The sequence below is a fragment of the Erpetoichthys calabaricus genome, chromosome 10 (genome assembly GCF_900747795.2).
Source record: "Erpetoichthys calabaricus chromosome 10, fErpCal1.3, whole genome shotgun sequence".
Classification (NCBI taxonomy): Eukaryota; Metazoa; Chordata; class Cladistia; order Polypteriformes; family Polypteridae; genus Erpetoichthys; species Erpetoichthys calabaricus.
Genome location: NC_041403.2, coordinates 31283921 through 31296190, shown reverse-complemented (window position 1 = coordinate 31296190; position 12270 = coordinate 31283921). Strand labels below are relative to the sequence as shown.

The 12270-nt window shown below is 39.8% G+C and overlaps 1 protein-coding gene across 2 annotated transcripts in view; it reads left to right on the top strand.

Moving 5' to 3' along the window:
- Positions 1 to 12270, top strand: part of kcnt2 (potassium channel, subfamily T, member 2) — a 566635-nt gene that overhangs the window by 16893 nt on the left and 537472 nt on the right. The window lies entirely within an intron of this gene.

Sequence of the window (12270 nt, the reverse complement as noted above, 5' to 3'; positions counted from 1 at the left end):
GTTTGACCTAGGGTTATTTTTATAGACTTTTTACACAAGGTAAAAGTATTAGATATGATCTTGTTTTCCATAAAAAAATACTGACATGAGTGATTCAGACGGAACTAAAAGTACAGAGGTCCTCCAGTAATCCCATACTGGTGTAAAACTAATCCCACTCAAATAGGCCTTTTGATTTCTGGGTTTGAATCTGGGCCTAGTTGCTCTCTCCGTGGAATCCATTCATTCTTTTTGTGTCCATTTGTATATTTTCTGTAAGTTCTTTGGTTTTCTTCTTACATCTCTGTCATGTGCATTTTAGGTTATTGAGCTTGACCTTGAATAAGGGGCTAGTGGTGCATGTGTGTGTGTGAGTGAATGTGTCTAACAATTAATCAGGATGGTTATTGTCTGTGCGGAGTTTGCATTTTCTTCTTGTTGTCTGTGTAGGGTTTTTCTCTGCATACTTTGGTTTTCTAATCACATCTCCAAGACATACATTATAAGCTATTGAGTTTGACCCCGAGTGAGTAGGTAGTGATGTGTGTGTGTATGAGTACATTTTACAATCAACAAACATCTTGGCTATAGTTGATTTCTGTCTTCTGCCTATTACTGCCTAGAATCGTCTTCAGACCACCGTATAATCATCAGTTAAGTGGGGTTCACAAGCACACAAACAAACACTGACAATGAGCAATGCATAGTGTCCCCAAGACAAAGAAGGCTAGTGTGTCTTTTCCCTTAAAGTCACTTACCAAGGACACATTCCTTTTACTTGTATTGCTCATTACTGGAGGTATCCATCTTCAACCATCTAAGCCTGTGGGAGAGAAGTGACAATCTAACCACATCAGGTGACTTGTAGTTTTTTTTTATTTCCTCAATCACCCAGCTTACTATCCTAGACAAGAACTCTCACCTCATCTATAAGGTTTTGGCTAAACACAGGAATGCTATGTGAGGTCGTGCTCTATAATGAGTCATACCTCGGCCAAGGTGGTCTTGTTCCCTGTATTCTCAATGTTACTGAGCTAAATTAGCAGACATCTAAACAGACAATGACGCTATACGCAGTATACTGTGCCAATGACTGGCATCCTGTACTGTGAAACTGTAACTTATTAGTATGTGCAATTCTTATCACTTTGCACTTGGTAAATACCTACACTTTATTCATTTTACTTAAAGATAATTTTTCTTGTATGTGCACATATTTGCACCTTATTAGCATACATAAGATTATTATAACTCAATTAACAAATGTATATTTGTTTCTTTTTCTCTGCTGCTGTAACCCTGCAAATTCTTTTGGGATTAGTAAAGTTTCTATCTATCTATCCCAGAGTGCAGTGGGAAAAGGATCTATTACTCAACATTTTAGAAAAGGAGTGGAAGTCAGCCATGCACAGAATTCACTCGCACTCCATATGTGCAAAGCATTCGATTATTCAATTTAAAATCTTTTATCGAGCACATCTGTCTCATTTTAAATTATACAAAATATTTCCAGGGTAAGATCCAACCTGTGAACGTTGCAATCGAGCTCCGGCCTCACTAGGCCACATGTGTTGGGCCTGCACCAAATTAACATCATTCTGGATCAAAATCTTTAAATGCCTATCAGACAGCCTTGCTGTCACAATCACTCCTAATCCATTAACAGCTGTGTTTGGTGGACTCCCAGATATGCTTAAAGTGGAAAAGGACAAACAAACTGTAATTGCCTTTACTACACTATTGACACACAGACTTGTGTTGCTCAACTGGAAGAATCCTAACTCTCTTATTCTAAGTCCGTGGGTAACAGATGTTATACGTATACTATTTGAAATTGGAAAAAAAATCAAATTCTCTCTTAGAGGATCTGTGGAAAACTTTTTAAAAAAATGCCAGGATCTGATCAATAATGCTTATAGAATAAGCGTTTAAATTGGGGGAAAGGATTTTCTTCCCTTTTTAAATTTTTTTTCCTACTCTTATTTTGCTCTGTCTGTTGGCCTAACTCTCTTTCCCATGGGTGGAGGTTGATTTGATTTGAACTTAGCTTTATCAAGTTTGACGTTTTTGTATGGAATGTTACTTGCTTTTAATAAATTCAATAACATGTTAAAAATATTGCAATTTAAAAAGCAATTTGAAAACTCAGAGACTGGGTTCACTGCCTGGTAATGCACTGATTTGAGTTTGCCCTTTCTTTTCTTGGAGTGTGTTTTGTGGTTATTCAGTTATTTCACCAAATATGTGCATATTCATTAATATTCATGACTCTAAACTGATCCATGTGGGCATATATGTCTGTGAGATGGCATGTGATTGGGTGGCATGGTGTCCTGGGTTGTTTTTTCCCTTGTGATCAGGGCTGCCAGGTTGTTTTTTCTTATTTTTAGTCAAAATGTTCAGAGTAGATCAGTTTAGCGGGGGTGACACGTCAGCAGAGTCATCTTAGGCATTTTCAGAATTTCTGAATGCGGCGAGCCCAAAATACAATAATCCCTCCTCGATTGCGGGGGTTGCATTCCAGAACCCCCCACGAAAGGTGAAAATCCGCGAAGTAGAAACCATATGTTTATATGGTTATTTTTATATTATCATGCTTGGGTCACAGATTTGCACAGAAACACAGGAGGTTGTAGAGAGACAGGAACTTTTTTCAAACACTGCAAACAAACATTTGTCTCTTTTTCAAAAGTTTAAACTGTGCTCCATGACAAGACAGAGATGACAGTTCTGTCTCACAATTAAAAGAATGCAAACATATCTTCCTCTTCAAAGGAGTGCGTGTCAGGAGCAGAGAATGTCAGAGAGAGAGAGAGAAAAAAGCAAACAATCAAAAATCAATAGGGCTGTTTGGCTTTTAAGTATGCGAAGCACCGCCGGACAAAGCAGCTGCACAGAAGACAGCAATGTGAAGGTAGTCTTTCAGCATTTTTTAGAGGAGCGTCTGTATCCTCTAGGCCAGTGTGCGAACAGCCCCTCTGCTCACACCCCCTCCATCAGGACCAGAGAATGCCAGAGAGAGTGAGAGAGACAGAGAAAAACAAACAATCAAAAATCAATACGTGCCATTTGAAGCTTTTAAGTATGCAAAGCACTGAGCGGGAAGCATATCGCTTGACAAAGCAGCCACATCTAAGACCAGCAAGAATGGCAGCAATGTGAAGGTAATCTTTCAACGTTTTTTCAGGAGCGGCCATATCCCCCATGGGTGTGAACAGCCCTCATGCTCACAATATATTTGAGGAGTTTTATTTAATACTTAATATGCGCTCTGGTTGGGTAGCTTCTCAGCCATCAGCCAATAGCGTCCCTTGTATGAAATCAACTGGGCAAACCAACTGAGGAAGCATGTACCATAAATTAAAAGACCCATTGTCCGCAGAAATCCACGAACCAGCAAAAAATCTGCGATATATATTTAAATTTGCTTACATATAAAATCCGTGATAGAGTGAAGCCGCGAAAGTCAAAGCGCTATATAGCGAGGGATTACTGTATTTGCCATCACTGGTGTAATGCCTTTAATTATGCAGCTGAATATCAGTGAGCATGTCATAATTAACGACTATGTGCCAAGTTTTCAGCACAGTTCTTATTGACTCTTTTCTTGACATCCAATAGCTAACTGCCTGACAGAGCCAGTGCTGTACCATGGGTTAAAGGGTGCACTGAACTTAGCAGGAATCTCTGCCCTTTTTTTGTTTTTATACCATTTTGTCATGGTACGTAAAATACGAAACATGAGACAGAAAAGTTTCTCTTCTGTTTGCGAGGTCCAGAACACCTGCTATTCTTACCTCATTGCATTGTATGCAATGTGCTACTGAATGAGCATTCATTGGTTGGTTGCTCTCATTCAAACAAAGCCCACCCCTACACCTAAAGACAAAATTAAACCTCTTTGAATTCATTAAGGCGAGAGTCGCTGGCTATACCAGACTAGATGGCTGTCTCCGGCTTGTTAAGATCATGTAAGTGAAGGCTATGACTGAAAATTGCAGGTTGTCTAATGTGACATGGTCTTAAGGGTATGAAAGCAGATGAGAAGTGTCCATAAAGAATGCTAGAGGAAGAGAGAGCACATGTATCTTAAGGGGGCTTGTCTTGAGTCAAAAGTCAGGCTGGAGCATGGATGACTTTGCATGATGTCCAGATGGATGAGACTGTTCTTCTTTTTTTAGACTCAGTCAATCCGTTCCTTTTTGCCAAGTTTGTCACATTGGACTCTGGATGCTGTGATGTTACTGTAGTATAGGTTTGAAGTGTGCCACTGTAATCTATGAAGTTTATTCCAAAGCCACTCACACCACCTGGCAGGGTGAAACTGGCTAAGGAGGATGGACAGAAACATGTGGAAGACACACATGCAGTCTATTTTAAAAGTGCTGATGTCTGCTGATCAATATTTCATCAAGGCCACGGTCCGTAGAAACCATGAATGATTAAGAACAGCGCCCAACAGGGCTATGTTAGTCAGAAAGAGCACAGCTCAGGTGGCAGTCATCCATACTTGGCAAGGTTTATATAAAAGTTCACTAATTATGCAAAACATGAGAGTATTTATACTGGGAAGAAACAACTGAGAAGTCAGAAGGTGTCTCTATGCTGCCAAACATTCTGCTTGATCTGGGTGTACAATCGTCATCATTCCCCCTGAATAACTGGTTGTGATAACTGTACTGTGCATTGGCTTCTCTCCAGCTTGGATATGTATGTACAGTATAAGCAATTATGCATTGTATTCTGGGAATAGAAGCTACATTTTGAAGCAAGTTAAATACATATATCTCTTTTTGTACCCTATTGCTCTCGTCTGTTTATTTCAGCCATGGTTACTAGTGGGATATGCATGTCTCAACTCTATTCTGCATCAATAATGAACACAATCCCAGGGAACAAGCTCCTCCTGCTCGATAGATATTTTAACAGATATCCAGCAAGTCACTTTACTTAAAGTTTTAAGTTTTACTTTATGTTTTAATCACAAAAATATGTGCAAAACATCTTGTCTTGTCAGAAGTGTTTGTCTGTACTGTATCCAGTTCACAAAGGATGGATTCATTCGCCTTGGCCTTTGAGTCCTAAACTGAATGGCCATTCAAACCTAGGACTATAATATGAATTATACACAGAGACAAACATATGCACAAATATCAACAAAATACATATACGAGGGACATTCAAAAAGTTTCCTCACTTTTTTAAACTCTATTTATTAAGAATTTCAAAGATAAATTACATCACTTTCTATACAGTCACCTTCATTTGCGATGCAATTTTCCCAGTCACATGACTCTCTCAGACACGACCAATTACTACTCCCGCCTTTACCGTTTCTAACGAAAATATAAAAGTGCAGAATCTTTTTGAATATTCCTCGTAATGTATTACTATAATATAGAGTCTCATGGCCATTGCTCCAAGTATGAACATCTTTAAGTAAAGGTTTAAATGCATTTGTAAACAGTTTACAGTTTTATCAAAGTTCAATAAATCTTATCCGAGCAATTTGCAGCAGAAATCAGTTCACAGCTTTACGCAAAGTATTGGTAGTTATAAAATGGTGATTTGTCTTTCAAGCACACCCTCACAACACCTAACTAGACTGAGAAAGTTTGAAAATGTATGGCCATCCTTTCCAAACAGACCTGTATTTGTTTCTTTTAGTAAATGTCTTTGGAGAAAGGGCAACATACGGTAAGAAAGCTGATTTAAGCTCTGCTCACATTGGCAGGTCGTTTTCTGGTTTACAGAAGTAAAGCAAACTGGATTAGAAATTAGAATACAACTTGTGGCCTAGTGGTCAATTTGTTGGACTTTGCTAAATTGCCACCTACCCTTGCTCTACTGTGTGACCCTGCCCAAGTTAGTGCCAGTGTAGCAGTTTTAGAGTTAATCAATGTAACAAATTGACTCCAGACAGTCACAAAGGTTTGGGGTAGGTACCTGTATAATATAATCCTGGCTCCAAAGTGTTTGAAAAGTTGAGTTGTTTAGAAGACAAAGTCCAAAACAGAACTGATTAAGTGGAAGAGGAAATTATGTCATCTATGCCGGAACCTGAAATCATGTTTTGGGGGCTGGGGGTGGGGGTTCACCAGCGGGCTCCAGAACCAGAAGTGACACAATCAAAGACACCGGGACCTGGCGGGATTTCCTGGGAATGGTCTGTAAGAGACTAAGAGAGACAGTCAGTACACTTCGCCACCCCCTGGTCTGGCGTAGTATTACAGTTACTCAAGCACTTTAGCTGCCTCCTAATCACACGTGTGTGACAGCAAACATTTCTAATAAACTAGTTTGAAGACAAGTACTCAATTACAGGATTCTCCCACATTTTAAAAAGTGAATTGGTAAATAAAGCTTCTCATGCAGATCATTTCATGGCTTTATTAGCAGTCACTTCTTCTTTTGTTTATATGACTAAAGAGAACAGAAGGTGGCACAGAGCCTACTTTTATCACTGCATGCTGCCTTACATCTGTGAACTGCCAAGACAAGTAATCTTATTTACTGAAGTTTACTTATTGGCCTGCTTCAGGACTCGAAGAAGAAAAAATATTCAACACAAGGTACCATTCAATGAGTCCATCAGCTTAGATCATTTCAGGGGATGACCCTTGATGATGCTAAAAGGATAATATTGTGCTCTTTATTATTATTACTGTGACTTACTTGAGCTCAGATTCATTAATGTAACAACTCCAGAGAAAAAAAAGCTGTTTAGGTGCTCAGAGGTTTTGGATCTGAGGGACGAGAAAGCGAGCTTATAAAACAGATGAAAACCAGGGTGGGTGGTGGATGCAACAGTTTTTCCTGCTTGCTTCTGTGCTCCATAGTTGTGAAGATTTTAAAGGGCAGCTGATGAACTTCTGCCACAGAGAAGATGACACGCTGTAATTTACTGACTGACAGAGTGAGCAGATGTTGTGCTAAGCTAAAGAGTGGCTGGGGATGTGAGGATGCTCTTGATTTTGGCTTTGAAAACCTGGAATAATGTTGACTTGGTGACATGCAACTTTTTCAGCTGGCAGAGCAAATACGTTGTCTTTCCTGTGTCATATGATTATACCGTTTCAGTGTGTCATCCCTGGACAGTATGCCAAACCATTGCAGGACACATTCACACACATCTATATCCACTTCTACTGCTAATCTAATCTTCAACTAATTTAGTGTCATCAATTAATGTAACTTGCATGTCTTTGGAATGTGGTTAGAAAACTGAAATACCGCTACAAAATTAACTGAAGCACAAGTATAGCATACAAACTTCATAAAGATGGTATTTGGAACTGGGAGGTAGCAGAACAAACAGCTGCACAAGCATTATACCTGCTAGAGCACCTTAGCTTGCTTGAGTTCCACTCTACAAGCGGAAATCGACATTCATCACAGAAATGTATGCTGTCTCATTCTTCAAGGGTTACAAATGATTGTCTCTGCAATGCCAATGAAAAAAGAATTCGAAATGTTGCATTGTTCTGCTGGATGAAACATGAAGTCACGCATTTTGTCCACTTTTCTTTTGCATATGCATGCTGCTTCAGAACCTTAGTCATGTATACACTGTAATTAGATACACAGTAGGCAGTGCAGAGATTTAAATGCACAGTGTATGGTAGAAAGATATGAAGGATCTGAAAAGAAAAATGGAAAATGTTGAGAGTCCTGCAGTGCAAAGATATCAATCACAACCTAAAACATTTAGCTTTCTACGTGATAGTCATGCAGTAGGTTTCACTTGATACTATTTAAACTCAGTTCTGTATTAATTTTAATATGAGCTACATGTGTAATTTTATTGATTTGAATAGCCATTAGTACTTTAGAATGGTAAAAATGAAGATCAGAGATAAAATTACTAATAGCTATTAAGAATAACAATAATAATTTAAAGAAGTGGTAAAAACCACAACAACAATAACTTGAACTATATAAAATGATAGCGGAAAAGGATAAGAAAACAGATTATATAAAAAATGTAACTAACAGATACTGTATGTCATATCATTTTCGAACCTGCTTAATCCAGACCAGGGTCACAGGGATGCTGGAGTCTATCCTAGCTAGCATAGGGTGCAAGGCAGGACAAACCCTGCACAGGGTGTAATTTCATCACAGGGTGACCACACACACACACACACCTGAGCTAATTTCACATTGGCATTTCACCTAACCTGTATATCTTTGGACTGTGAGGGGAAGCTGGAGCACCCTGAGGAAACCCATGCTGACACTGAGAGAACATACAAACTGCACGCAGGAAGCGCACAGGACTCAAACCCTGGTCTCCTTACTGTGAGGCAGCAGCTCTACCACTGTGCCACCGTGCCACCAAAATTACTGTAGATATGCTTAAGTCTAATGTTAATAACTGGTAGTGACTTGACTTCTCAGAGTTTTGGAGGAAGAACATCTCACAAGAATGGAACTGAGGCACAGAAGGCCCTATCACCCTATACTCTTCATAGCTCTAGGAATGGCAAATAGGAGACCGATTTAAGGTGATCGGAGTTGGTGGGCAGGAACATACAGGTGTAAAAGATCTTAGAGCTAAGACAGAGCTTGGTCATTTAACTCTTTGAGGGATGAATATTTTTTTCCAAAAAATGCAGTTTTCTGAAAAGCACACAATTCAATAATTTCCCATGTTAATCAATATACAATATAACGTCTGTTGCTGTGTGCTGTGGCCACCAGTCTGCCGTCTCTTATGGCTCGAGCCACTCACGGGCGGCATGACGGCTGGCAGGGATGTGCGGCAGGTGGGTGGTGGGGGTGGCAGAGCCAGTCACAGTCGCAGTGCAATACAATCTGGTTTGTACCTCTTGTCATTATAAGTGATGGCCCCACCCAGGTGAATATTGCCATAGGTGCATCAGTTACAGGAACCTAGGGACTGATCAGCTGATGTGGATACCTCACTTTCGTTGTTGATCTCGATCTCCAGATCACTTACATCACAATCGGAGTCCAACAAGTTAGAGTCCAGTTCCATGATAATAGGTAAAACGGTGTCCATGGAGTATATTTTTGCTGTGATCTCTCGCCAGATGTCGATACCATTTTTGCTGCTGTTTGTTCTTCACTACTCACGCGATCACAGGGAATCTCGGTCACACCAATCAAGCTAACTTTCTTTCTAGCAAAGAGAGTCAAACTCCCTCAATTACCACCCTCGACCCCACTTGTTGACAAAAATCGGCATCCGCCCAAAAACAGTTAAGGATTTATAAGTTAACAGGAGTGTTTTATGCTGGATATGTCATTCATTTGTGAATTCAGAAAGTACTCAGATCACTTCACTTTCTGCACATTTTATTGTGTTGTAGGTTTAATTTTTAATTGATAAATTTTAGTATTTTTGCCCATTAATCTACACTTATGAAATCTTGCATAATTATTCAGACCCTTAACATAATACATAATAACACCTTTGCACGCCTGCTTGTGGGCAGTTTATTCCTTTTTCCTGGATGAACCTCTCAAACTGCTTTAGATTGGATGTGAAGCACCTGCAGACTGCCATCTTCAAGTCTCTCCACAGATGTTCCATGTGGGTTCAATCCAGGCCTTTAGCTGGACCACTCAAGGACAGTCACAGAGTTCTCCAGAAGCCACTCCAGCGTTATCTTGGCTGTATGCTCTGGGTCATTGACATGTTGAAAGCTGAATCGTCACCCCAGTCTGAGGTCATGTGCAGTCTGCACAGGTCCTCTCTGTATTTGGGCGCATTCATTCTTCCCTCAATTCTGAGCAGTCTCCCTGGCCCTGCTGCTGAAAAGCACCAACAAAGCATGATGCTGCTACCACCTTGTTTCACCATAGCAATGGTATTAAGAAGGTAATGAGCACTGCCTGGAGTTCTGCTTAAAGAATATAATATTTGTCTCATCAAAACAGAGAATCCTTTACCTAATGCTCTCAGAGTCCATTAAATGCCATCATATGGGTTTTACTCAAGAGTAGCTTTCTATGATAAGAGAGGTTTGTGGTGTTATGCATTTTTAAAAAATTAAATATATAATTCAGATTATGCAGGCTCCAGGTGGGCTCAGATGCACATGAAAAGGCTGATTGAGATGTTTGGCTGATCACACATTCACATGCAGATGTGAGCGGTTAGTCAAGTGCCTCATTCATGCCTCAGAGTTGGTGATTGTGGCACCTGAGCCCGGCAGCAGCTTAAAAGGGAGCCTGGGCAAGAGACAGAGAGAACAAAAACAAGAGGACAATGAAAAGAAATAGAAGAAGAAGAAAGAGAATGAACAGAGGTCTAAGAGAGAAGAGAGAGTCAAGAATGGGAGAGCCCATGCTGTTTAGAGTGGTGGCAGGGTGCTCCTAGTGAGTCTCAGCCAAATAAGTAAATGCAAGAGCGACATTTGGGGGTGGCAAGTGGGGCGGCCGCCCCAGGCTCCGCTCCTAAGGGGGCCCCACTTTTGAGGTCCACGGGTCCCGTTTGAGCAGATTTGTCAAGTTATATTCTCCAGTATATATATATATATATATATATACTGTATATATATATATATATATATATATATATATATATATATATATATATATATATATATATATATATATATATATATATATATATATGTATATGAGATACTTCTAAGAGGAACCCTTTTAAAATCCCTCTTCAAGGTCAACTTCTGTACACCTTTATCGCCCGAAAAGGGTTGCCAGTATAATCCCTTCCTAAAATAGGTATAGCCCTGTTGTAATGTGAAATTTTGCATACAAGTTTGTATGTCTTTATTTGTAACTTAGACAAAGCAATGTAATATTAGTGTTACATTATTGATGATAACAGCAATGGTTTGATGGTTTAAGAACCCCTTCCCCCCTTTTAGGGTAATTTTACGACAGTGTTGGTGCCTCAAACAAGTTTGGTAAATGTTTCTCTGCAGGATTCTCAGTCAACCCCCAGAGGATAGCCAGGCTGCCCAACTGGCAAACTTTAGATCAACAAATGGTTTTGGGGGGTGGCAGGTGTGTAGATGTTTTCTGTTCCCCCATTGGTCTGAAGTATGACTGTTTGGAACTGGCTTGTATCAGAAGCCTTTAAGTAACATGACGCCCTATTGGCTCTAGGGTTTGGAGAGAAAACCTATAATTTTGCTTGCTTTACCCAGCTCTCTCTCTCTTACCAAACTGATGAATGACCATCTCACATCATGAGCTGTAAAGGACAACACAATGAAGAGCATAGCTCGGCAGCCATATTGAGACAGGCATGCAGCCTGATGCCTTAACTAGAGACATTTTAAGTAACTAACAAGTCTGTGTGCCACCTGAAACTACACATCACCATTTATCAGGTTGTATGGTTGCCAATATTCAAATGTACTTTGCATATTGTTATTATTTATGAATATTATCAATAACACATTGTTTAAAGTGTAAATTAACTCCTGCTTATCTTTCACTACACTTAATTACTTGAGGTTATAAATGTAGAAGTGAAGGTGGGGAGAATTTATATGGTACAATACCTTATAAACAGTGGTAAGTCTGTGAAATTTGAGGCATTCTGACAAAGGTTACATATTAATAATACAAAAGGAGAAAGTAGAGTACAGTAATCCCTCACTTATCGCGGGAGATAGGTTCCAAGGCCGACCGCGATAACTGAATTTCCGCGAAGTAGGGACACTATATTTATTTAATTATTTAACGTGTATTTGGACGTTTTTAAACCCTCCCTGTATTGTTTACAACCCACCATTTACTCTATTAAAAACAGGGACAACTGCTAAGCAATATGAAATCGGTAGATAAGTTTACACTTACTGTATAGCGAAGTACACGTAGCAGCTTGTAGGCGGTCATGATGTTGTCGACCTTGTTGCAAAGATTCCTAAAGCAGATTCCATCCAGACTACTGCCTTATCACGTCCACTTGCAACTCATTTTGCACCCTGGTTAAAGGACACTGCGGCCGTAGATCTTATATGCTTTTCCTCCTTTTTAAATAAAAAGAATCGATGTCCTGCAGCGGTGTAGCTGTTCCCTTCTTTCAACATATCCAAAACTTTTACCTTTTCTGCAATCATTTGCATCTTCTGTTGGTGCTTGGACACGGCCCCTGAAGCATTAGCATGTTAATGATGAATGAGTGAGATGAGACTTCCTGGTTAATGCAACACTCCGTCGCTGAGCCAATCAGCAGCACACAGGAACTTAACTGCGTGCTCTGATTGGGTAGCTTCTCAGCCATCCGCCAATAGTATCTCTTGTATGAAATCAACTGGGCAAACCAACTGAGGAAGCAAGTAAAAA